Source organism: Leucopleurus acutus (genome assembly GCF_964270905.1).
Source record: "Leucopleurus acutus genome assembly, chromosome: 4".
NCBI lineage: Eukaryota > Metazoa > Chordata > Mammalia > Artiodactyla > Delphinidae > Leucopleurus > Leucopleurus acutus.
In genome coordinates, this window is record NC_139146.1 from 74858039 (window position 1) to 74881325 (window position 23287).

The following is a 23287-nucleotide window of genomic DNA, read 5'->3' on the forward strand; positions in this document are numbered from 1 at the left end:
GATACATGTTATCCATTCCAGAGAACAAAACATGAGTAACAAAGTAACACATTACTATTAAAAAACATGAGTAACAGAGACTATTTTCCTATGTACTGTTCATGTAACTTAAAGAAAAAACTTTAAATTTCATCTAATTATTGATAATTTTTAAATTATTCATTAAAAAGGTTTAACTCAAGAACCTGGGCTTAAAAAATGGAAACCACAATAAACCCTTTTCTAACCTAATAACCTATTGACCCACTGACCTACTTTGGAATTTAGGTTAGTTCAATCTGATATCACAGATCTTTCTGGGACGGATGGATCTATTAACATTAATTAAAAGTAGTGCTGAAATTTAATTGACTGGCATAATAGAAAACCCAACAATCCTTAACTATATTTATCACCATTTATGAAAAATTCAAACTTGCTTCTGCAGATTACTGTTTGTGTTATAGCTAAAAAGGTCAGTATTTCTAAGAGAACAATTTTAACTTGTAAAAAAAAGACTGAAATACTTCTAAAATTAATTATTTAATGTATGAGTAAAGATGAAATGTAACAGTTCTCAATTTATTCAATACTGAATGGGAACATCAGTCCACCTCTATATAAAACATTAGCAAGATGAAAAACATTCTTGACTCTACAGCAGTTTCTAAGACCAACTTAAATTTAAAATTGACAGTAAGAACAAGAAACACACCTCACATCAAAGTCTCATGAACCAGACCTCTTAGAACCAAAGAAGATGCTTGCTCAATACAAACATCAAACGCTACCAAAATTCTAGACTGTCAGATGTCTAGACGTGAGGTATTTTTGAAGCCTCATTAAGTAAACAAAAACTGAAAAATTAATACAGCTCTCTTAGTGGCACACAAGACTACTGCAATTATTCAAATTCAAATAATGTCTGAGCTCCCTCTTCATGTGATGGACTGATCTGGTCCACAGAATACATGAGCACCTTAACCCTTTTTTGAGATGAGACTGAGGCCTGAGACTGTCCCCAGCCTCAAATGAGCCCCATAAAAGATCTGAAGCTGCAGGAAGAGCCCAAGCTTGAGTCTCAATGTGAACTACACACTGAACCATGTACCGTAACCCTGAACCTATACCACCCTGCACCAGGCCTCACACTAGTATCCACAGGAAGACGGGACCCTGTGGTAGGCAGAATAAAGGCCCCACTAAATGGGCCACGCCCTAATCCCTGAAACCTGTGAATATGTTTCAAAAAAGGACTATGCAGATGCGATCAAGGTTAAAGATTTTGAGATGAGTAGTTTATGCTGGATTATCTGGGTGGTCCAATGTAATCACATGAGTCTTTAAAAGCAGAAGACCTTTCCTGGCTGTGGTCAGAGAGCTGTGAGACAGAAAAGTCAGAAGGATGCAGTGTTGCTGGTTTTGATGGTGAAAGAAGAGCCACAAGCCAAGGAATAGGGGCAGCTTCTAGAAGCTTGAAAACACAAGGAAACATTCTCCTCTGGAGCTTCCAGAAAGGAATGCAGCCCTACTGATGCCTTGCTTTTAGCCCAATGAGACCCTTGTGGAACTTCTAAGCTGCAGAACAGTAAGATAATAAATTTGTACTGTTTTAAGCCATTAAGTTTGTGGTAGTTTCTAAGTTTCTTGTTCTATGACAACAGAAATTTAATACAGGTCTAAAATCTCTGGCTGCTCTTGATAAATCTGCCTTTCCCAAACCCTCTCTCCCTCCATATTTACAATAATCTACCTAGGAAACCACCAGGACTAATCCCATTATGCCCTACTTTCCTTTTATTTCAGTCACCAAGAGAGGCCCAAGACTCTCAGGTCACCCCCCATCACCTAGACTCTTGTCCCTATATACTCTGCATATCCCCACATTGACCCCTTTCCCCTTTCTTTCCCAATTTCCAAAATCCTTTCATTGTGTCCTCTGGAACTCACAGTATACCATTAGCAAAATATCCTACTTCCTCGATATTGCTGTTGTACACTCGCTTCATGTTTCCTGCACCAACAGATCTCTTGTTCTCCTCCAGAAGTTCTGCTCTACCTCCAGGCTTTTCAAGTGATAGCTGTTCTTCTCTCCCATGTCTCATATGTCAAGGCCCTGGTGTGAGGGCCTCATTGTCATTTCTGAATTATTCTTTTTCTCCCTCCCTAAATTCCCCAGCTTTGAATCTCATGCCCCCAGACTATATCAGTTATTTCCATTTGCTTGTTGTAAGCATTCATAACTCCCCAGAATAAGCCCTCTTTCTCTGAGGGCTGTCTCTCTCCAATACCTCTTTTGTAGTTGTTTTTGATTTTGATATCTACATAAATGATCCTCCCAACATCTTGGCCAGTCAATTCCCTGATCTCCTCTCCTCCAACAATCCTGCACTTACCTCCCACTCATTCCCCTGGAGTTACTCTAGAATTCACCATTAGCAATAATCACACGCCCCCCCTCCATATTTTCAATTTCAAGCACTTTATCCCTCTGAATCTCACACAAGGGCTAGGATAGCATGTGATCTGCTTGATTCAAACCCATCAAAAAAAAAACAAAAAACAAAAAACCACAAGCATTTTTTTCTAACTGGCCATATAGCTCTAATTTATTTATTTATGTCTTTTTTTTTTTTTTTAACCTGTCCTAGCCTCCTAATCGTTGCTGAGCACTTACAGTTTCTCATCCCATAAAAGGTTCGAAGGAGCAAGGCAAGTTTATCTGAGATGGTCAGGGGACATCAGAGATAGTAACAGTCTCTGTTGGTCAGGTTGAGATAGTAACAGTCTCTGTTGGTCAGGTTGTTCATTATTCCTTATCAGAAACAATTCTTTTTCATGTTTGTCTAAACTCTAGGCTTCCTTTTTGCCATTGATTCCTTTGTATATTTAACATATAGATAAGCCATTCCATGAGCCATTCTGTGGCAAAATGCAACCTGCTTACAACTCTAATACGGCTCAAGTCAAGCTGATAATAAAAACATCTTATAATTCCAACTTATTTACAGCATTTACTAATAGAGGCACAAATAATACAAATATTAAAGAACAGGTGGAAGGAAACCACGGCTTCTGAAGATCACTTGCTCTGCCACATTATAAGACACCAATTTTCCTTTCTAGCTTCATTCTCTCTCTCCAGCCTCATCTCCCACCCCACCTTCACTGTATACATACTCCTTATTCTCTGGCCACACTAAACATGTCACCAATTCCTGTGAAGGAGAAACTAAAGATCCCTGGGTACACAAAGGTCTGCCCATCAGTGTCCAGCATATTATCAACACAAATGATTTCTTAGTATACTAAACTAAAATTGATCTTTGCAGGAAATCACATTGTCATTCACATTAGGATTCAATTAATCAACATGTAAAACGCATGTTAGTGGAAAACTAAACAGAGGTACCATGTATTAGTTTCCTGTGGCTGCTGTAACAAATTACTACAACCTTAATGGAAGAAAACAACACAAATTTATTATCTCCCAGTTCTGTAGGTCAGAGTCCAACACAGGTCTTACTGGGCTAAACTCAAGGTGCCAGCAGGGCTGCATTTCTTTCTGGAAACTTGAACAGAAAAATATGTTTCCCTGCCTTTACAAGCTTCTAGAGGCTGCCTGCATTCCTTGGCTCATGGATCTCCTCAATCTTCAAATCCATCAGCAGACCAAGTCCTCCTCAGGCTGCCATCTCTTTTGCTTCCCTCTTCCCTTATTAAGACCCTTCTGATTACACTGGGCCCACCCAGATAATCCAAGACAATCTTCCCATTATAAGGTCATTTAACCTAACATAGTCACAGTTTCTAGCAACTTAGGATATGGACATCTTTGAAAGGCCATTATTCTGCCTACCACATCCCATGACCCAAGAAATCTCTTTGGGGAACACAAAGTATCTTTGGGGGATAAACGTTAAATAATTTGATCTATCAACACATAAAAGACTATATCACCATTCAGAAGTTCATAACTATCTGAACTATCTTTTCCTTTCACGTTTCTTCAAGGGAATTGAAAAATAATGTAGATGAGAATTCCAGTTGCATGAGTTCAACTGCAACTGAAGGTCAAACTTGATTGCTATAAGCAACAGGCTCTATGGATACTTTTCCGAATGGCAAAAGTTTTAACGTCCAAATGAATATGTGAGCATACTTTCCTTTTTGGACAATTATTTAATGGGCTACACCATATACAAAAATGGCATAATTTATAAGTATCAAACAAATGTCGAAACAAGATTGATCAATCCCAGCCTTTGTGGAATGCTTTATTTTTTTAATTTTCTTTTTCAGGATTGAGAAGACAGAAGCTCCCCTTCTGGTTTTCAGAGAAGAGCTTGTTTTCTGCTCTGGTATTATTACTTTCTTGTTATTTCTTGTTTTTTTAAAAATTTTATTTATTTTTTTATACAGCAGGTTCTTATTGGTTATCCATTTTATACATATTAGAGTATATATGTCAATCCCAATCTCGCAATTCATCACACCACCACTCCACCCCCCCCCCAATGCTTTCGCCCCCCTGGCGTCCATACATTTGTTCTCTACATCTGTGTTTCAATTTCTGCCCTGCAAACTGGTTCATCTGTACCATTTTTCTAGGATCCACATATATGCGTTAATATACGATATTTGTTTTTCTCTTTCTAACTTATTCTACTCTGTATGACAGTTTTTAGATTCATCCACATCTCTAAAATGACCCAATTTCGTTCCTTTTTATGGCTGAGTAATATCCCATTGTACATATGTACCACATCTTCTTTATCCATTCGTCTATCGATGGACACTTAGGTTGCTTCCATGACCTGGCTATTGTAAATACTGCTGCAAAGAACACTGGGGTGCATGTGTCTTTTTGAATTATGGTTTTCTCTGGGATATGCCCAGTAGTGGGATTGCTGGATCATATGGTAATTCTATTTTTAGTTTTTCTAAGTAACCTCCATAGTCGCTGTAACAATTTACATTCCCACCAACAGTGCAAGAGGGTTCCCTTTTCTCCACACCCTCTCCAGCATTTGTTGTTTGTAGATTTTCTGATGATGCCCATTTTAACTGGTGTGCGGTGATACCTCATTGTACATTTGATTTGCAATTCTCTAATAATTAGTGATGTTGAGCAGCTTTTCATGTGTTTGTTGGCCATCTGTATGTCTTCCTTGGAGAAATGCCTACTTAGGTCTTCTGCCCATTTTTGGATTGGGTTGTTTGTTTCTTTAATATTGAGCTGCATGAGCTGTTTATATATTTTGGAGATTAATTCGTTGTCTGTTCATTCATTTGCAAATATCTTCTCCCATTCTGAGGGTCGTCTTTTCGTCTTGTTTGTAGTTTCCTTTACTTTGCAAAAGCTTTTAACTTTCATTAGGTCCCATTTGTTTATTTTTGTTTTTATTTCCATTACTCTAGGAGGTGGATGAAAAAAGATCTTGCTGTGATTTATGTCAAAGAGTGTTCTTCCTATGTTTTCCATTAGGAGTTTTATAGTGTCCGGTCTTACATTTAGGTCTCTAATCCATTTTGAGTTTATTTTTGTATATGGTGTTAGGGAGTGTTCTAATTTCATTCTTTTACATGTAGCTGTCCAGTTTTCCCAGCACCACTTATTGAAGAGACTGTCTTTTCTCAATTGTATATTCTTGCTTCCTTTGTGATAGATTAGTTGACCACAGGTGAGTGGGTTTATCTCTGGGCTTTCTATCCTGTTCCACTGATCTATGTTTCTGTTTTTGTGCCAGTAAGATATTGTCTTGATTACTGTAGCTTTGTAGTATAGTCTGAAGTCAGGGACTCTGATTCCTCCAGCTCCATTTTTTTCCCTCAAGACTGCTTTGGCTATTCGGGGTCTTTTGTGTCTCCATACAAATTTTAAGATTTTTTGTTCTAGTTCTGTAAAAAATGTCATTGGTAATTTGATAGGGATTGCAATGAATCTGTAGATTGCTTTGGGTAGTATAGTCATTTTCACAATGCTGATTCTTCCAATCCAAAAACATGATATATCTCTCCATCTGTTTGTATCATCTTTAATTTCTTTCATCAGTGTCTTACAGTTTTCTGCATACAGGTCTTTGGCTCCCTAGGTAGGTTTACTCCTAGGTATTTTATTCTTTTTGTTGCAATGGTAAATGGAAGTGTTTCCTTAATTTCTCTTTCAGATTTTTCATCATTAGTGTATAGGAATGCAAGAGATTTCTGTGCATTAATTTTGTATCCTGCTACTTTACCAAATTTATTGATTAGCTCTAGTAGTTTTCTGGTGGCATCTTTAGGATTCTCTATGTATAGTATCATGTCATCTGCAAACAGTGACAGCGTTACTTCTTTTCCAATTTGTATTCCTTTTATTTCTTTTTCTTCTCTGATTGGCGTGGCTAGGACTTCCAAAACTATGTTGAATAAGAGTGGTGAGAGTGGACATCCTGGTCTTGTTCCTGATCTTAGAGGAAATGCTTTCAGTTTTTCACCATTGAGAATGACATTTGCTGTGGGTTAGTCGTATATGGCCTTCATTATGTTGAGGTAGGTTCCCTCTATGCCCACTTTCTAGAGAGCTTTTATCATAAATGGGTTTTTGAGTTTTGTCAAAAGCTTTTCCTGCATCTATTGAGATGATTATATGGTTTTTATTCTTCAATTTGTTAATATGGTGTATCACATTGATTGATTTGCATATATTGAAGAATCCTTGCATCCCTGGGATAAATCCCACTTGATCATGGTGTATGATCCTTTTAATGTGTTGTTGGATTCTGTCTGCTAGTATTTTTTTTTTGTAAATTTTTTTTTGGTTTTTTAAAAGATTTTTAAAGATTTTTTGGATTTTTTTAATAATAAATGTGTATTCCGAGGCCGGAGCACACATTTGTCTGCTAGTATTTTTTGAGGATTTTTGCATCTGTATTCATCAGTGATATTGGTCTGTAATTTTCTTTTTTTTTTTTTCGTATCTTTGTCTGGTTTTGGTATCAGGGTGATGGTGGCTGCAGTGAATGAGTTCGGGAGTGTTCCTTCCTCTGCAATTTTTTGGAAGAGTTTGAGAAGGATGGGTGTTAGCTCTTCTCTAAATGTCTGATAGAATTCACCTGTGAAGCCATCTGGTCCTGGACTTTTGTTTGCTGGAAGATTTTTAATCACAGTTTCAATTTCATTACTTGTGATTGGTCTGTTCATATTTTCTATTTCTTCCTGGTTCAGTCTTGGAAGGTTATACCTTTCTAAAATTTGTCCATTTCTTCCAGGTTGTCCATTTTATTGGCATAGAATTGCTTGCAATAGTCTCTTAGGATGCTTTGTATTTCTGCGGTGTCTGTTGTAACTTCTCCTTTTTCATGTCTAATTTTATTAATTTCAGTCCTCTCCCTCTTTTTCTTGATGAGTCTGGCTAATGGTTTATCACTTGTGTTTATCTTCTCAAAGAACCAGCTTTTAGTTTTATTGATCTTTGCTACTGCTTTCTTTGTTTCTATTTCATTTATTTCTGATCTTTATGATTTCTTTCCTTCTGCTAACTTTGGGTTTTTTTTTTCCTTCTTTCTCTAATTCCTTTAGGTGTAAAGTCAGATTGTTTATTTGAGATTTTTCTTGTTTCTTGAGGTAGGTTTGTATTGCTATAGACTTTCCTCTTAGAACTGCTTTTGCTGCATCCCATAGGTTTTGGATCATCGTGTTTTCATTGTAATTTGTCTCTAGGTATTTTTTGACTTCCTCTGATTTCTTCAGTGATCTCTTGGTTATTTAGTAACGTACTGTTTAGCCTCCATGTGTCTGTGTTTTTTACGTTTTCTTCCCTGTAATTGATTTCTAATCTCATAGTGTTGTGGTTAGAAAAGATGCTTGATACAATTTCAATTTTCTTAAATGTACTGAGGCTTGATTTGTGACCCAAGATGTGATCTATCCTGAAGAATGTTCTGTGCACATTTGAGAAAAAAGTGTAATATGCTGTTTTTGGATGGCATGTCCTATAAATACCAATTAAGTCTATCTGGTCTATTGTGTCATTTAAAGCTTGTGTTTCCTTATTAATTTTCTGTTTGGAAGACCTGTCCATTGGTGTAAGTGAGGTTTTAAAGTCCCCCACTATTATTGTGTTACTGTCGATTTCCTCTTTTATAGCTGTTAGCAGTTGCCTTATGTATCGAGGTGCTCCTATGTTGGGTGCATATATATTTATCATTGTTATATCTTCTTCTTGGATTGATCCCTTGATCATTATGTAGTGTCCTTCCTTGTCTCTTGTAACATTCTTTACTTTAAAGTCTATTTTATCTGATATGAGTATTGCTACTCCAGCTTTCTTTTGATTTCCATTTGAATGGAATATCTTTCTCCATCCCCTCACTTTCAGTCTGTATGTGTCCCTAGTTCTGTAGTGGGTCTCTTGCAGACAGCATATATATGGGTCTTGTTTTTGTATCCATTCAGCAAGCCTGTGTCTTTTGGTTGGAGCATTTAATCCATTCACGTTTAAGGTAATTATCGATATGTATGTTCCTATGACTATTTTCTTAATTGTTTTGGGTTTGCTTTTCTAGGTCCTTTTCTTCTCTTGTGTTTCCTACTTAGAGAAGTTCCTTAGCATTTGTTGTAGAGCTGGTTTGGTGGTGCTGAATTCTCTTAGCTTTTGCTTGTCTGTAAAGCGTTTGATTTCTCCATCAAATCTGAATGAAATCCTTGCCGGGTAATCTTGGTTGTAAGTTCTTCCCTTTCATCACTTTAAATATGTCATGCCACTTCCTTCTGGCTTGTAGAGTTTCTGCTGAGAGATCAGCTGTTAATCTATGGGAGTTCCCTTGTATGTTATTTGTTGTTTTTCCCTTGCTGCTTTCAATAATTTTTCTTTGTCTTTAATTTGTGCCAATTTGTGCGTGTTTCTCCTTGGGTTTATCCTGTATGGGACTCTCTGCACTTCCTGGACTAGGGTGGCTATTTCCTTTCCCATGTTAGGGAAGTTTCGACTATAATCTCTTCAAATATTTTCTCGGGTCCTTTCTCTCTCTCTTCTCCTTCTGGGACCCCTATAATGTGAATGTCGTTGCTTTTAATGTTGTCCCAGAGGTCTCTTAGGCTGTCTTCATTTCTTTTCATTCTTCTTTTCTTTATTCTGTTCCACAGCAGTGAATTCCACCATTCTGTCTTCCAGGTCACTTATCCGTTCTTCTGCCTCAGTTATTCTGCTATTGATTCCTTCTAGTGTAGTTTTCATTTCAGTTACTGTATTGTTCATCTCAGTTTGTTTGTTCTTTCATTCTTCTAGGTCTTCGTTAAACATTTCTTGCATCTTCTCAATTTCTGCCTCCATTCTTTTTCCGAGGTCCTGGATCATCTTCACTATCATTATTCTGAGTTCTTTTTCTGGAAGGTTGCCTACCTCCACTTCATTTGGTTTGTTTTTCTGGGGTTTTATCTTGTTCCTTCATCTAGTACATAGCCCTCTGCCTTTTCATCTTGTCCATCTTTCTGTGAATGTGCTTTTTGTTCCACAGGCTGCAGGATTGTAGTTCTTCTTGCTCCTGCTGTCTGTCCTCTGGTGGATGAGGCTATCTAAGAGGCTTGAGCAAGTTTCCTGATCTGGAATGTTTTGTTTTTAAAAGGCAAGTGTATGTAAATTTCTGAGATGGATCTCCAGAAAAAGCGAGTGAATTATATCAGCCCAAAAGAAGTACAGAATTTTATTAGTGCTATAAATCTACAGGAACCTGTTAAGAAATTTGATTAAGTAGTATTACAAAATAGGTTTAGGGTCAGCTCATGAACTATTTAATAACTTACAATTAATAAGTATAAATATAATGACAATGTTTTGACATACACCTCATCGATGAGGCCACCAGATCCATATAAAATACAACCAAAAAATGTCAATCTTCAAGGCCACGAATATTCCTCTTCTTGCAGTGTAATCACTTTATAAAAAAGACAGTTGTTTTGACCTATTAAAACTTGAGTAAACTGCCAGGTTGCTTTTGTGCAGACAAGTAGGTCAAGCAAGTTCACAACCATCTGAAAACTAGTTCAAATACGTTTAGATGCATTCTGAACCACAGATTATTCAGAGAACTACCACCAAGAACTATTTTTTCTTCACTAAAATTATTATAACTACATTTCTATTTAAGATAAAATTCACTCTGTTTAAATTGTAAGATTTTGCAATATATGATTTATATATATACTGTCCATTCCCACTTTTCTATACCTATGTACTTTCAGTTTTCAAATGAACAAAAATACATGAGCATATTAAGTTCCTTAGTTCACTATTATTATTTTTTAACACACTGACTCACTGCTTGATCCTTACCTGAAATGACAAGGTCTGGGAAAATCACAGGCCAAGATCCTATCTGAATCTGTGGAGTATCAAGGGAGATGGAACTCCCTTGATACAGACACATTTTATTTGCAGCATGCAAGTAAGAGTAATTAAGAATAAAAAAGGATATGTATATGGCATGCTCATTCACAGCCAGAAGGCCTATGACCAGGCTTCACAGGGTACAACCTGGACTTAACAAGTATTACATAACAGAGACATACCCTTGATAAAGAAGATACGATTTGAGATTTCTATTGATATATCTTTTTCAAGTCTGCTATTGAACCCATGCAGTAAATTTGTATTGCATATATCGTACCTTTCAGTTCTGATGTTATCACTTGATTCTTTTATATGGTTTTTATTTCAGAGGAGAACTATCTTTCTATTCACTTCAAAACTGTTCACTTTTGTCTCATGGGCCATGGATATAATATAACAGCGGCTTTAAAGTCTTTTTCTGATAATTCCACCATCTGAATTATCTCAGGGTTGGCATCTATTTACTGTCTTTTCTCTTAAAAAAGTCAGATTTTCCTGTTTCTTTGTATGTCAAGTAATTTTGGATTATATCCTAGGCATTCTGAATATTAGGTTATGAAACTAGATTTTATAAACATCTTCTGGAGAATTTGGTATTTTTTTTGCTTAAGTTTATACTACAAGTTATATATTGCATTCTAGCGTGGCAGTACCACTGTCAGCTCAGTTTTCAAAGTCTTTGCTATGTTTTTTGGCTTTATCCTCTGCATGCACTGCTCAGAGGCAAGTCTGGGATTTGAACAGTGGTTTATATTGTAGGTCAGTTCTTTGTCTTTGCTGTGTTCCTTTGGGTCTGTACATGCATGTGTAGCTCATAAGTAAGGTGGGACCTTTGTGGGTCTCCTCTCACATCAGCTCTCTTCTCTGTGAGATTTCCCCAGCATACTCCAGTTTCCAGGGGCCTTTTTCCCAAATCCTCTGACCAGAGAAATCGTTTCCACTCAGAGTTTTAAAGTGCTTATGCTACCTGGCAATGTAACTTTATAGGTAGAGATGGTCTCAGGGCAGGCTTGGGAGGGAAAAAAGGGGTACTCCTTTTCCTTGTCATGTGTCTAGAAATAGGGGTTTCTCTAAATTGCTGCATCCACTGTGCAGTTCCCTAATTCAGCCCTCCATTTGGTCAAAGCTGGGTCATGAAAAGAAAGAAAAGGTATATTCACCACTATACAGGCTAGTCTTCAAGTTATGACTTCCTTTCTCAATTTGCCTATTTTTTTTTTTTTTGCGGTAGGCGGGCCTCTCACTCTTGCGGCCTCTCCCATTGCGGAGCACAGGCTCCAGACGCACAGGCTCAGCGGCCATGGCTCACAGGCTCAGCCGCTCCGCGGCATGTGGGATCTTCCAGGACCGGGGCACGAACCCGTGTCCCCTGCATTGGCAGGCGGACTCTCAACCACTGCGCCACCAGGGAAGCCCTTGATTTGACTATTATTAACTTTCAAAGTATTTAGATAGTTGCTTTTAGTATTCTATTGAGAGTATTTAGTTCTAATCAGTCAGAGAGAGGCATACTCCATTTTGGCCTATGCATTGTATTATATCCATTTCTCAACAGACTTTCACCTAAAGTCTTTAGTAGTCATTGACTGATCATTATCTAGATCATAATTCTATTAGAAATTGCACTGTGGTGAATTTCTAATCCTATCATTCTCCCAGCATTTGTTATTGTCTATGATTTTTCTATAACAGTAAACTTTCCCTCTTAACTATTTGGTTATCCTGGAATGAAATCTGTACAGAAAATGAAGAATAAATGGTTGATTCTTTCATTTACCAGTGATTTTCAGAGTAATAAAATGAGGAGTTTTTTAAAGTATTATTATAAACTTCTGAATTCTTATATATTTGTGTTTCAATCTTCAGTTGTTATACATATTTTTGAACCTATTTTTATGGAAAATTTCAAACATACACAAAAGTAAAAAAGAATAATTATTAACCCATATATTCATCACCCATTTTCAACAATTATCAAATCATGGTCAATCTTGTTTCATCTATTCTTCCCCTTCCCCATTCCTTCCCATCCTCCTTTGTATTATTTGAAGCAAATCCCCAAAACTATATCATGTCATCTGTAAATACTCTAGTACGAATGTACAAATTATAAGGACTTAAAAAAAAACACCACAATATCATTACCTTTAAAAGTTAATAAAAGATGTCTAAGGCCTCTACACACAAAATATTTCTGAGAGAAATTTTAAAAGACCTAAATATATGGAGATATACTGTGGTTAACATATTGAAAGTCTCAATATGGAAAGATATTTAATATATCCAAATTGATCTACAGATTCAACATTAAACTAGACAATAATAATATGAAATAATAAATAATATTTAACTTGCTTAATGTTAAGCAGGGATTTGTTATTTATTTACTCATTTAGGAAACTGACAGGCTGAGTGTAAAATCTTTATTGAAATTCATAAGGACCAAGAAGAACCAAGGCAATTTTGAAGGACAAAAGTTGGAGAACTTAAAGCTATAATAACTAAAAGTGTATGGCACTGGTACAACAGACCAATGGAACAGAAACAGAGTTCAAAAACAGACCCACAAATAAAGTCACCTGAATTACAACAAAGGCACTACTACTGCATTACAGTAGGAAAGGACAGTCTTTTCAATAAATAATGCTGGATCAAATGGATTTTCAAATGGAAAATAAAATAAACCATGAATCCTACCACATATCATGCAGAAACCTAAATGGGAAAGTTAAAACACTCAAGTTTATAGAGGAAAACATAGCACAGTAACTTCTTGGCTTTGAAATAGACAAAGAATCCTTAAAACACAAAAAACTAACCATAACAGAACACTCTGATAAAATAGACTTTATTAAAATTAAGAAATTATCTTAATTAAGACACACTACTGAAAGAGTGAAGAAGAAGAGATAACTTCAATACTTAATCCAACAAAAACTTATCCTAGAAATAAAGAACTTCTGCAAATCCGTAAGACAGACAACACAATAGAAAAATGGACAAATAACATGAACAGGCATTTCTCAAAAAAGGATATCCAAAGGGTAAGCATGTAAACATGTGCTAACCTTTTAAGTTATCAGGGAATAACAAATTAAAACTACAATAAAATTTCACTACATACACTGCAGAAGAGTTATTAATTTGAAACACTAATAATTTCAAGTGTTATTGAGGATGAAGAGCAACAAGAATTCATGTACACTGTTGGTGGAAGTGTAAACTGATTCAACCATTAGGAGCATCTACAAAAGCTAAACAGCCAAATACCCTGACCCAGCATTTTCACCACTGGATATTTATCCAACAGAAATGCATACATATGTGCCAAAAGAAATGTTCAAGAATGTTCACAGCAGAATTGTTCATAACAGCCAAAAACTGATAGTAAACCAAATGCTCATCAACAGTACAATGGATGAATAATTTTGGTATATACATATAATGAAGTATTACAAAGCAATGAAAGAGGATGGGCTACTGCTATATGAATCAATATGAATGACTCACATCAACAAGATGTTGACCATAAAAAGCCAAAAGAAGTTCAAAAACAGACAATACTAATGAATAGTGAATCAAGCAAGAATAATAGTTACCTTTGGGAGTGCGTGATGACTGTCAGGGGGCATGAAGGAGGCTCCTGGATTGATGAAAATGTTCTATATCTTGATCTTGGTATTGGTTAAACGAGTGTTGACTTCATAAAATTTCATCAAAATGACACTCAGTATTTATGCACTGTATAATATGCATGTTTTAATTCAATATAAAACATTTTAAAAGTTAGCAATACTATATCAGTCTCTTGATATTTTATTTTTAACTTTTTGGTTATTTTACTTGGTGAAATTGAAGTCTAGTAGAACTAGGTTTCTACATCAATCTGCCTCTTACTTGGGTACTAAAGTCATTATTTACTTTTTCCTGGATAATTACTGACAGTTTTGATACGTGGATCCTTCCCACATTATGATGGCAAAAGTTTACCTTGAAGTTAGACCTATCTCATGTTCACAAACTAGATAATTCTAAGATGATATTTTTTTCTTAATGTAAATATAATCAATTTTCTATATTAAGTTCCAGGTCACCAGTTCCCACAGTTTGTATTTGGAAAAAAAGAAGAAAATTCAAAGCTTCTGAGGCTTAGCATCTAAGCTCAGTTTTAGCTGAACTTGAAAAAAGCAAATCAGGGCTTCCCTGGTGGCGCAGTGGTTGAGAGTCTGCCTGCCGATGCAGGGGACACGGGTTTGTGCCCCGGTCCAGGAAGATCCCACATGCCGTGGAGTGGCTGGGCTCGTGAGCCATGGCCGCTGAGCCTGCATATCCGGAGCCTGTGCTCCGCAATGGGAGAGGCCACAACAGTGAGAGGCCCGGGTACCGCAAAAAAAAAAAAGCAAATCAAGGCATGGTGTAAGCATAAGGTTGTTGTGAAATACAATGAATTATTAAATGTAAAGCACTTAGAAAATAATGTGTACCACAAAGTAAATGCTCAAAAAAAGTCTGCAATTCTTTATACCAGTTTGAAAAACCTTACAATAGATCCTTACTCTTGAATTTCCTTCAAAATATTTAAGACAATAAAAACAGATCTCTTTTAAAAACAAACAAAGTATATTTATGGAGCTAAGGGAAAACTTAATAGATTTTTAATGAAACAAGCCAAAGTGAACATTAAAGAAAAGTATAGGATAGATGAAAATTTAATTAACTATACCTAAGGTTTTTTTTAAGTTCTAAGTTGTACTAATAGATATTTAACTATGATATTAGGATTAGAACTTCTACATATAATTTATCCAGTTTGCCAACTGTTAACATGTGCATCATTTTCTTTATATACTGATAAACATATTTTCTGAACCATTTGAGAGTAAGTTGCATATATCATGTCCTTTTACCCCCAATTACTTAAATGTGTACAGCCTGGGAACAAAGACATTCTCTAATATACTATTAGATACTTTTAGAATGGATGTGATAATAAATGTGGAAACAGAAGATGTGGCTGGTCGCAGTGGTTCTTTAATAAGTAATTTAACTTCGTCGGCGATAGGCTGTAATAGGCCATATGGTCCAACGAAGTTTGGTCCTTTTTGAAGTTGTATATAACCTAATACTTTTTGTTCATTAGTGTGAGGAATGCCACAGCTAGAAGAATTGGGACAATAAGTGTTAGAATGTTAATTATAAACATTTTGTTAGGGAGAAGAGTTGAACAGCTAATAAATGTTTAAGTTTTACATAATTACTGGGCTCTGCCACCCTAACAAACCCTGTTCTCAGGCAGGGTGTTTTAATGAATTAAGATTGTATCATTAATTAGTTTTAAGGCACTTTTGTAAAGTAGACCTTATTTCTCTTGTCTTTTCGTACTGGGATAAATATGTAATAGATAGAAACTGACCTGGGTTACTCTGGTGTGAACTCATATCACATAGGACTTTAATTATTGAACAAACTTAACTTTAATAGGGGTTACACCATTGGGATGTCCTGATCCAACATCGAGGTCCTAAACCCTACTGTCGACATGAACTCCAGAATAGGATTGTGCTATTATCCCTAGCATAACTTGCTCCATTGATCAATTTTTTTGGATCAATAAGTGAAGATATTTTGACTAGTTGGTCTAAGTTTTAATCATTCAGAGGCTTTTTTGTTCTCCGAGGTCACCCCAACCAAAACTGCTAACCCATATAAAAGTTTTGTTATCCCTTGATGGTTTAGTTCCTTTTTTGGGGGGGGGGGGCGGTTATTAAAGCTCCATAGGGTCTTCTTATCTTATTTTGTCAATTTCACTGATTAAAAGTAAAAGACAGTAAAACCCTCATGTGGCCATACATACAAGTCCTTATTCAGAGAACAAATGATTATACTACCTTTGCATGGTCAGGATACTGTGGCCATGTGACAGATGTCACTGGGCAAGCAGTGCCTTTAATACTAGTTACACTAGAGGTGACGTTTTTTTGTAAACAGGCAAGATTTGTATTTGCCGATTTCCTTTTACTCTTTTTAATCTTTCCTTAGGTGCATACCTGTGTCAGGTTAACAGTAATTTTAATAAATAATCTAACATTGACTTAGGTTTATTTGTTGCTAACTACCAGTGATATCTATTACTTATATAAGCTTATGCAAGGACAAATATTTCTTGTTACTCATATTAACATTACTGCTTCTATTAATTGATTAGTCCAGTATTAAACTAGGAGTTGATTTACTTATTGGTGGTATTAAGGTAAATGTGTTGTTGAACTTGAACGCTTCCTTAACTGATGGCTGCTTTTAAGCCAACTATGGTGTTATTTTTACTCTCTAGATAAGGTTGTATCCTGTTTCTAAAAAGCTGCAACTTTTTAGATTAGTATTTAAAAATACATTAAAATTTATGATTTTTTGAATAGTTTTTAAAGTTGAACTAAGATCCTTTTCCTGGACAACCAGCTATCAACAGGCTCGTTAGACCTCTACTTATAAATCTTCTCACAAGTTTGCCACATAGATGAGTTTGTTCTAATAAACTGTACATAAGTAGCTCGTCTGGCTTTGGGGTATTTAACTTAAGTTCTCTTTGTTAAAAATTTCAGTTAAATCATTATACAAAAGGTAAAAGGGGGAAGCTTTACTTTTTATTACTTGTAATGCTTCTTGCCTCATACCCTTACGATACTTTCTCTATAGTGCCAAAAAGCTTTTAATTTCTATCTCCTATACTTTAAATATTGGGTGAATGATTTATTCAATCTGCTTATAATAGTTGAATTTGTGGGAGGCTTGGGCTAGATTTAGTTCAAAGTATCCATACACTTTGAAATCTCCTGAGTGTAAACTAGGTGCTTTTGTTTAAGCTATACTTTGATTTATCCAAGCACACTTTCCAGTATGCTTCCCTTGTTACTACTTTATCTCCTCTCATATGTTTGGTACTTGCTAAGAAGTTATAAGAGTTATTAATACTTGAGAAGGGTGATGGGCAGAGTGTGCATGCTTCACGGCCTGACTCAACTAAGCACTCTATTCTTAATTTACTACTAAATTCTCCTTTGGTTTTTAGCTTCATCAAAACTTTTGTATAATAAGAAATATGTTCTTGAAATAGAAAATGTAGCCCATTTTTTCCCATCCCGTAAGTTACACCTTGACCTAATGTTTTTATGTGTAATAATTATGCTTACTGTTATTCCTTTTCAGGGTTTGCTGAAGATGGCGGTATACAGACTGAATTAGCAAATGTTGATGAGGTTTATCGATTATAGAGAGAACACACTCCTCTAGAGGGGAATGAAGCACCATCAAGTCCCTTGAGTTTTAAGCTATTGCTAGTAGTACTCCGGCGAATAATTTTGTTATGATAATTATTTGCATGTAGGGCTAAGCATAGTGGGCTATCTAGTCCCATTTGGGGTCTTAGCTGTCATGTGATCAGTAACTGTTAAAGTCATTTTGTAGTTCATTTTTAAATAGCTATAGCTTTCTAAGGCTTAACTAGAACTTAACTTTATTTTTTATTATTCTTTAACACATTTTACACCGATTTTCTATTAATTTGGGTTAATTGTATGACCACAGTGGCTGGCACGAAATTTACCAACCCTAAATAACATAACTTAGTTGAACTTTCATTTATGGCTTAATTTTTATCACTGCTCTTTCCTGTGAGGGCATCGCTAAGCAAAGCATTATGAGCTACTATTTTAGTGTGCTTGAACCTGCTCCTTTTAATCCTTCATGATTTAGAGGATAGTCTGCTTAAGTTATTATGGTAACACTAAAACCTGGTAGAAAACAGAGTACTATACTAATTTTCTTTCTACAAATGTCCATTCATTTTAGAAGAAAAGTAATAGGAGAATCAACTTATTTTCTATTTTAAAACAGTAACACAGGTCAGTCTAATGAGAATATGGATTATGCTTTCCAGGACACGAAAAAAGTGTAAGTCAGTCACTGAGAGCTGGTATCAACTCTTACCTCCTTCTAATTTTCCCCTACTCATCTCTTACTTTGCACTCAATCTATAGACACTTCTCTACCCAGGTAGAGAAGGGGTCAGCTAACTTATTCTTTAAAGGGTCACAAAGTAAATATTTTTGGCTTTCTGGGCCCTAACATCTCTGATGCAACTACCTAACTCTGCCACTATAGCTTGAAAACAGCCATACACAGTATGTAAAAAATAAGAGTGGCTGTATTCCAATAAAGCTTTATTCACAGACACTAAAACCTGAATTTCATATAATTTTCACATATCATAAAATAGTATTCTGCTTCCAGGATTTTTTTTCCCCCAACCATTTAAAAATGTAAACACTATTCTTAGTTCACGGGTCATACAAAAACAGGCAGCAAGCTGGATTTGGTGGTGTGCAGACCCCTCATGGAGAGACTTGCTTGTAAGGCAGACATGCAGTAGGTGACTGGCCCTTCTGTACCTCAGTCAACTGCTTCTTTATCTCTAAACCTAAAACCTGACAGGAAATAATTCTTATTCTACTTTTCAGTCATTTGCAAATCACCTTTCTCTCAAAAAAAGACAAGTTATAATTCTTACTTTCAGATAGTAACTTTGAAAAATTTCAAGAATTGCTGAAAGAAAATACATCTGGATATCAATTACCTTACCAATAAATAATCTTTCATTCCTCTGAAGAATAAAAAATCTAAAGATAAATAAAAACTATCAAAGAAGGTAGCCGATCATGTCCTAAATATTTTTATAATACTCTGTCCTATGTGCCTTGCCAGGAGACTGTAAACCTCACTGTACCCAATAATTATGACAGAAAAGGAAGGAAGGAAGGAAGGAAGGAAGGAAGGAAGGAAAGAAGGGAGGGAGGGAGGGAGGGAAGAAGGAAAGGAAAGGGGAGGGGAGGGGAAGGGAGGGGAGGGGAGGAAAAGGAAAAGGAAAGGGAAAACAGAAAAAAGAAAAGAAAAAAAGAGAAGGCATACTACTGAGCTCAAAATGAAGATTGAATATATCTAGTGAAACTCACCAAGTTGTAAAGATTCATCTAAGAGGAATGCAGAATCTTCCAAAGGCATCTTACACTGTGACAAAATCAGCTTCTAAGTTTCAGCAGCTTTACAGGAAAAACAAAAAACAAAAAACAAAATCTGTAAAACAAGGGCAGCTGTGGAAATAATGTTAACCAAATTCTAAGTAACAATACCGCCAGTATTTTTTCCCATCCACATATACAGCATTAATTGGGGCTTCCTATGTGCCAGGAATAGGGGATGCAGCAATGAACATGTCAGATTCCATCAATTCCTCCGGGAGCTCAGTCTGTAGGCCAACTCCAAATGGGATGAAAGGCTTTAAGAATCATGATGATGTGAAGGGAAAGCATGGCAGAAATACAAACCAGGCTAGTGGGAACTAGTTAGGAAAGGTTTCCTAAAAAAGAGGCAATTAATGCAAGCATGAGTAGGGTCTGACCAAATAAAGCAAGAGGAGAGGGGAGAGAAAGAACAAGTTTCATTAGAAGGGAATGGCATGTTCAAAGGGCCAGATGTAGGAGAGGATATGGCGTTTGTGTGCAAGTAAAAGAAATCTAGTATGGCTGCTCAGAGTAAGAAAAGGGATGAGAAGGTCATTCTCTGAGATGAGATGGGCAAGGGAGGAAAGTAAGAAGTGAAGCAATTTGCCCTGAATCACTCAGTCACACAGGGCTAACAGGCAGAGACCATTTTAAACTCTCACCACTTGACTGCAATATATTAGCCATTCTGAAGCTCTTCCCAGTCCCCTAGCCTCAAGGGTCTTAGAGGTTGACCCCTGGGAAGGAAGGTGAGTCAAAGTCCTGTGGAGGATGATCCTTTCAGGGGGCTTTTGCAAAGGCCTGAGGGAAAACTGCCAGCCTCCCTATGAATGGATGAATTGATCAACTGACCATCAGGGGCCCTCCTGCAAAATGATGGGGAAGAAGTCAGTTTCAGCACCATTCTCAGTTACAAATTAATAGTTGCCAAGCATTTTACTATGCGTGAAGTCCAGTTCTAAGTGCTTTACACGTAGTAACTAATTCAATCCTCACAACATCCCTAGGAGGTAGGTGCTTTTATAAGCCTTTATTTCCAGTATGGTTTTATGAAATAGCCCAATCATGGTCATTAATTTTTATTAACAATTAAAATGATCAGAAATGTTAACGATACTTACCACAATATTAAAAGCATTTTAATTACCATTAAATCAGAAAAGTACTATTTTAAAGATTAATTAACAAAAACAAGACTTCACAACATTAATTTGGTTATTTCTCTGTTAGAGAAAGAGTTGGAAATTTTGTTTCGTGCTCATTCATTCACTTACTATGATAGGTTCTACATATCCAATGATAAGGGGAAAAACACACCAAATTCCTGCCGTCATGCAGTTTCAGTCATTGAACTACAATTGGCAATTAAGTTTTTGTAACGTATCCTAAGTTTTTGAATGAATGAAAAATCAACAACCATACAGACAAAATCTGACGCATAGAGGAAAATTAAAACCTGAGGGGAGTGGATTGTGAATAAAAAATATATATACATGTTAAAGAAGGAGGAAGAGAAAGAATAAAAAACTGCTCCACTAAAAAAGGGAATCCTCATGCACTGTTGGTGGGAATGTAAATTGGTGCAGCCATTATGGAAAACAGTATAGAGGTTCCTCCAAAAACTGAAAATAGAACTACAATATGATCCGGCAATTCCACTTCTGGGTATTTATCCAAAGAAAACAAAAACACTAATTTGAAAAGATGTATGTATCCCTATGTTCACTGCAGCATTATTTACAATACCCAAGATACAGAAGCAACCTAAGTGTCCTTCAATAGATAAACAGATAACAAAGATGTGGTGTATACACAACACACACACACACACACACACACACACATCGTACTCTACCATAAAAAAGAATTAAATCCTGCCATTTACAACAATGTGGATGGACCTTGAGGATATCATGGTAAGTGAAATAAGTCAGACAAAAAGAAAAAAAAATGATTATGAAGAACCTAGGGGCAGGACAAGAATAAAGACGCAGATGTAGAGAATGGACTTGAGGACACAGGGAGTGGGAAGGGTAAGCTGGGACGAAGTGAGAGAGTAGCATGGACATATATACACTACCAAATGTAAAATAGATAGCTAGTGGGAAGCAGCTGCATGGCACAGGGAGATCAGCTCGGTGCTTTGTGACCACCTAGAGGGGTGGGATGGGGAGGGTGGGAGGGAGACGCAGGAGGGAGGAGATGTGGGGATATATGTACACGTATAGCTGATTCACTTTGTTATGGGGCAGAAACTAACGCACCATTGTGGAGCAATTATACTCCAATTAAGATGTTAAAAAAAAAATAATACCAATACTGAATTATTTCACTCATATGTGGAATCCAAAAAACAAGAAAAATAAACAAATGAAACAAAACAGAAACAGACTCAGAGAGCACAAACTGCTGGGAGAAGAGGATGATGGATGAAACAGGTGAAGGGGATTAAGTGGTATAAAACTTCCAGCTATAAACTAAGTCAAGGGGAAGTAATGGGAATACAGTCAGTAATACAGTAACAACTTTGTATAGTGACCGAAGGTAAGTGCACTTGTTCTGATTATTTCATAACATATAAAAATATCTCATCACCATGTTGTATACCTGAAACTAATGTTGTATGTCAAGTATAACTTAATTAAAAAAAAAAATCTGTTCCACTGAGGAACACACTCATGAAGAATGAAAAAGAGAAAAGAGAGCACAGCAAAGTACCGGTAATCAGCCCACAATGATGAAGGTCCTTAAGGGACTCAAAACAGTTATAACGATAAAAAGCAGATGAATATTACACAGTAGAGGATTCAAGACTATAACCTAGTGAAGAAAGATTACACCTTAATCCAGCAGTCTTCACACTAGGGACCAGATGGTTTTAGGGAATCAATTTCCAAATCCTTCATGTCTATAATTACCAACCAGCTACTAGAACTAATATCAAGGTCAGAGCATCATACTGCTTTCTCCTTTCCTACAGTGTATTTTGTATCTTCCTTCTCCCAGTTCACAAGAGAAAGATGTATCTCTTACACATCTAAAATTCACTACAATGCATTTCCCTGTAGAAACATCCAGAACACCAAAGGAATAATTTTAAATATTGATATCAAGGGAGTATCCTCTAATGGAAGTACCATATATCCAAGGTGGTCTTGTTTTACCCTGTCCCATACACCTCTGTTAAGAACAATACATGACATTAAAAAGCAGATATTCTGTCCTGGCCCCAATGCACTGTTAAAACTTCAGGATGTGAGAATAAAAACAACCTTCTGATTAAGAAGCTCATCTGAGAGAATCCAACGAAAACAGTGATGATAAATATTGAAGACAGCTAGAACTTAGTTCATTCGGGTTACAAGCTTGTGGCCAGACTCCTTACATAATTTATATAGAATTATTTAGAACTCAAGATCTGGTAAGCATCTTAAATTAGAATTCAACATCTGTACTTTCACCATTCTCAGAGAAATGAGAAAGAAATTAGTACATTCTATCAATCACCTGTGTCTTGTGTCTGTGACGTGAAGATATTTTACATGATTTCAAAGAGTTGAAAAGATCCCTTACTTCAGTTAACATCATATCTTCAAGTAAACGTAACACATACCAAAGTTAAGTTAGTGTTTTATATTTTCTTGAACACTTATGGAGAAACATTTTTATTAACTTTTATGAAATACTGCACACAGTAAATCCATATTTTTTAAAAAACTGGGACAAGTCTTTACACTGTCACATTCCATGCATTTCTCTACTTGTTTTTCATTCCTATATGGACATATTACATATAGATTAGTTTAGCAGGAATATACTGTAAATCCTACTACAAATGATATACTTAACAAAAGCATAAGTGTTTTGTAAACTTCACACT

General features: G+C 36.1%; 1 protein-coding gene and 1 long non-coding RNA gene across 15 annotated transcripts in view; both read right to left on the minus strand.

The window, feature by feature from the left end:
* Positions 1–23287, minus strand: part of LOC309961523 — a 443244-nt gene that overhangs the window by 206279 nt on the left and 213678 nt on the right. The gene's annotated exons all lie outside the window — the stretch shown is intronic.
* CLOCK (clock circadian regulator) overlaps positions 1–23287 on the minus strand; it is a 134744-nt gene that overhangs the window by 75655 nt on the left and 35802 nt on the right. For 8 of the 14 annotated variants that reach the window (XR_014326189.1, XM_082838907.1, XM_082838898.1 and 5 more), the window contains 2 exons: positions 19360–19446; positions 13954–14095 (listed from right to left, as the gene is read on the minus strand). The gene's annotated coding sequence lies outside the window, so the exon portion shown is untranslated. Of the gene's footprint in view, positions 1–13953; positions 14659–19359; positions 19790–23287 lie in introns of those variants that run through there. The other 6 variants (XM_082838910.1, XM_082838906.1, XM_082838899.1 and 3 more) reach the window with 4 other exon arrangements.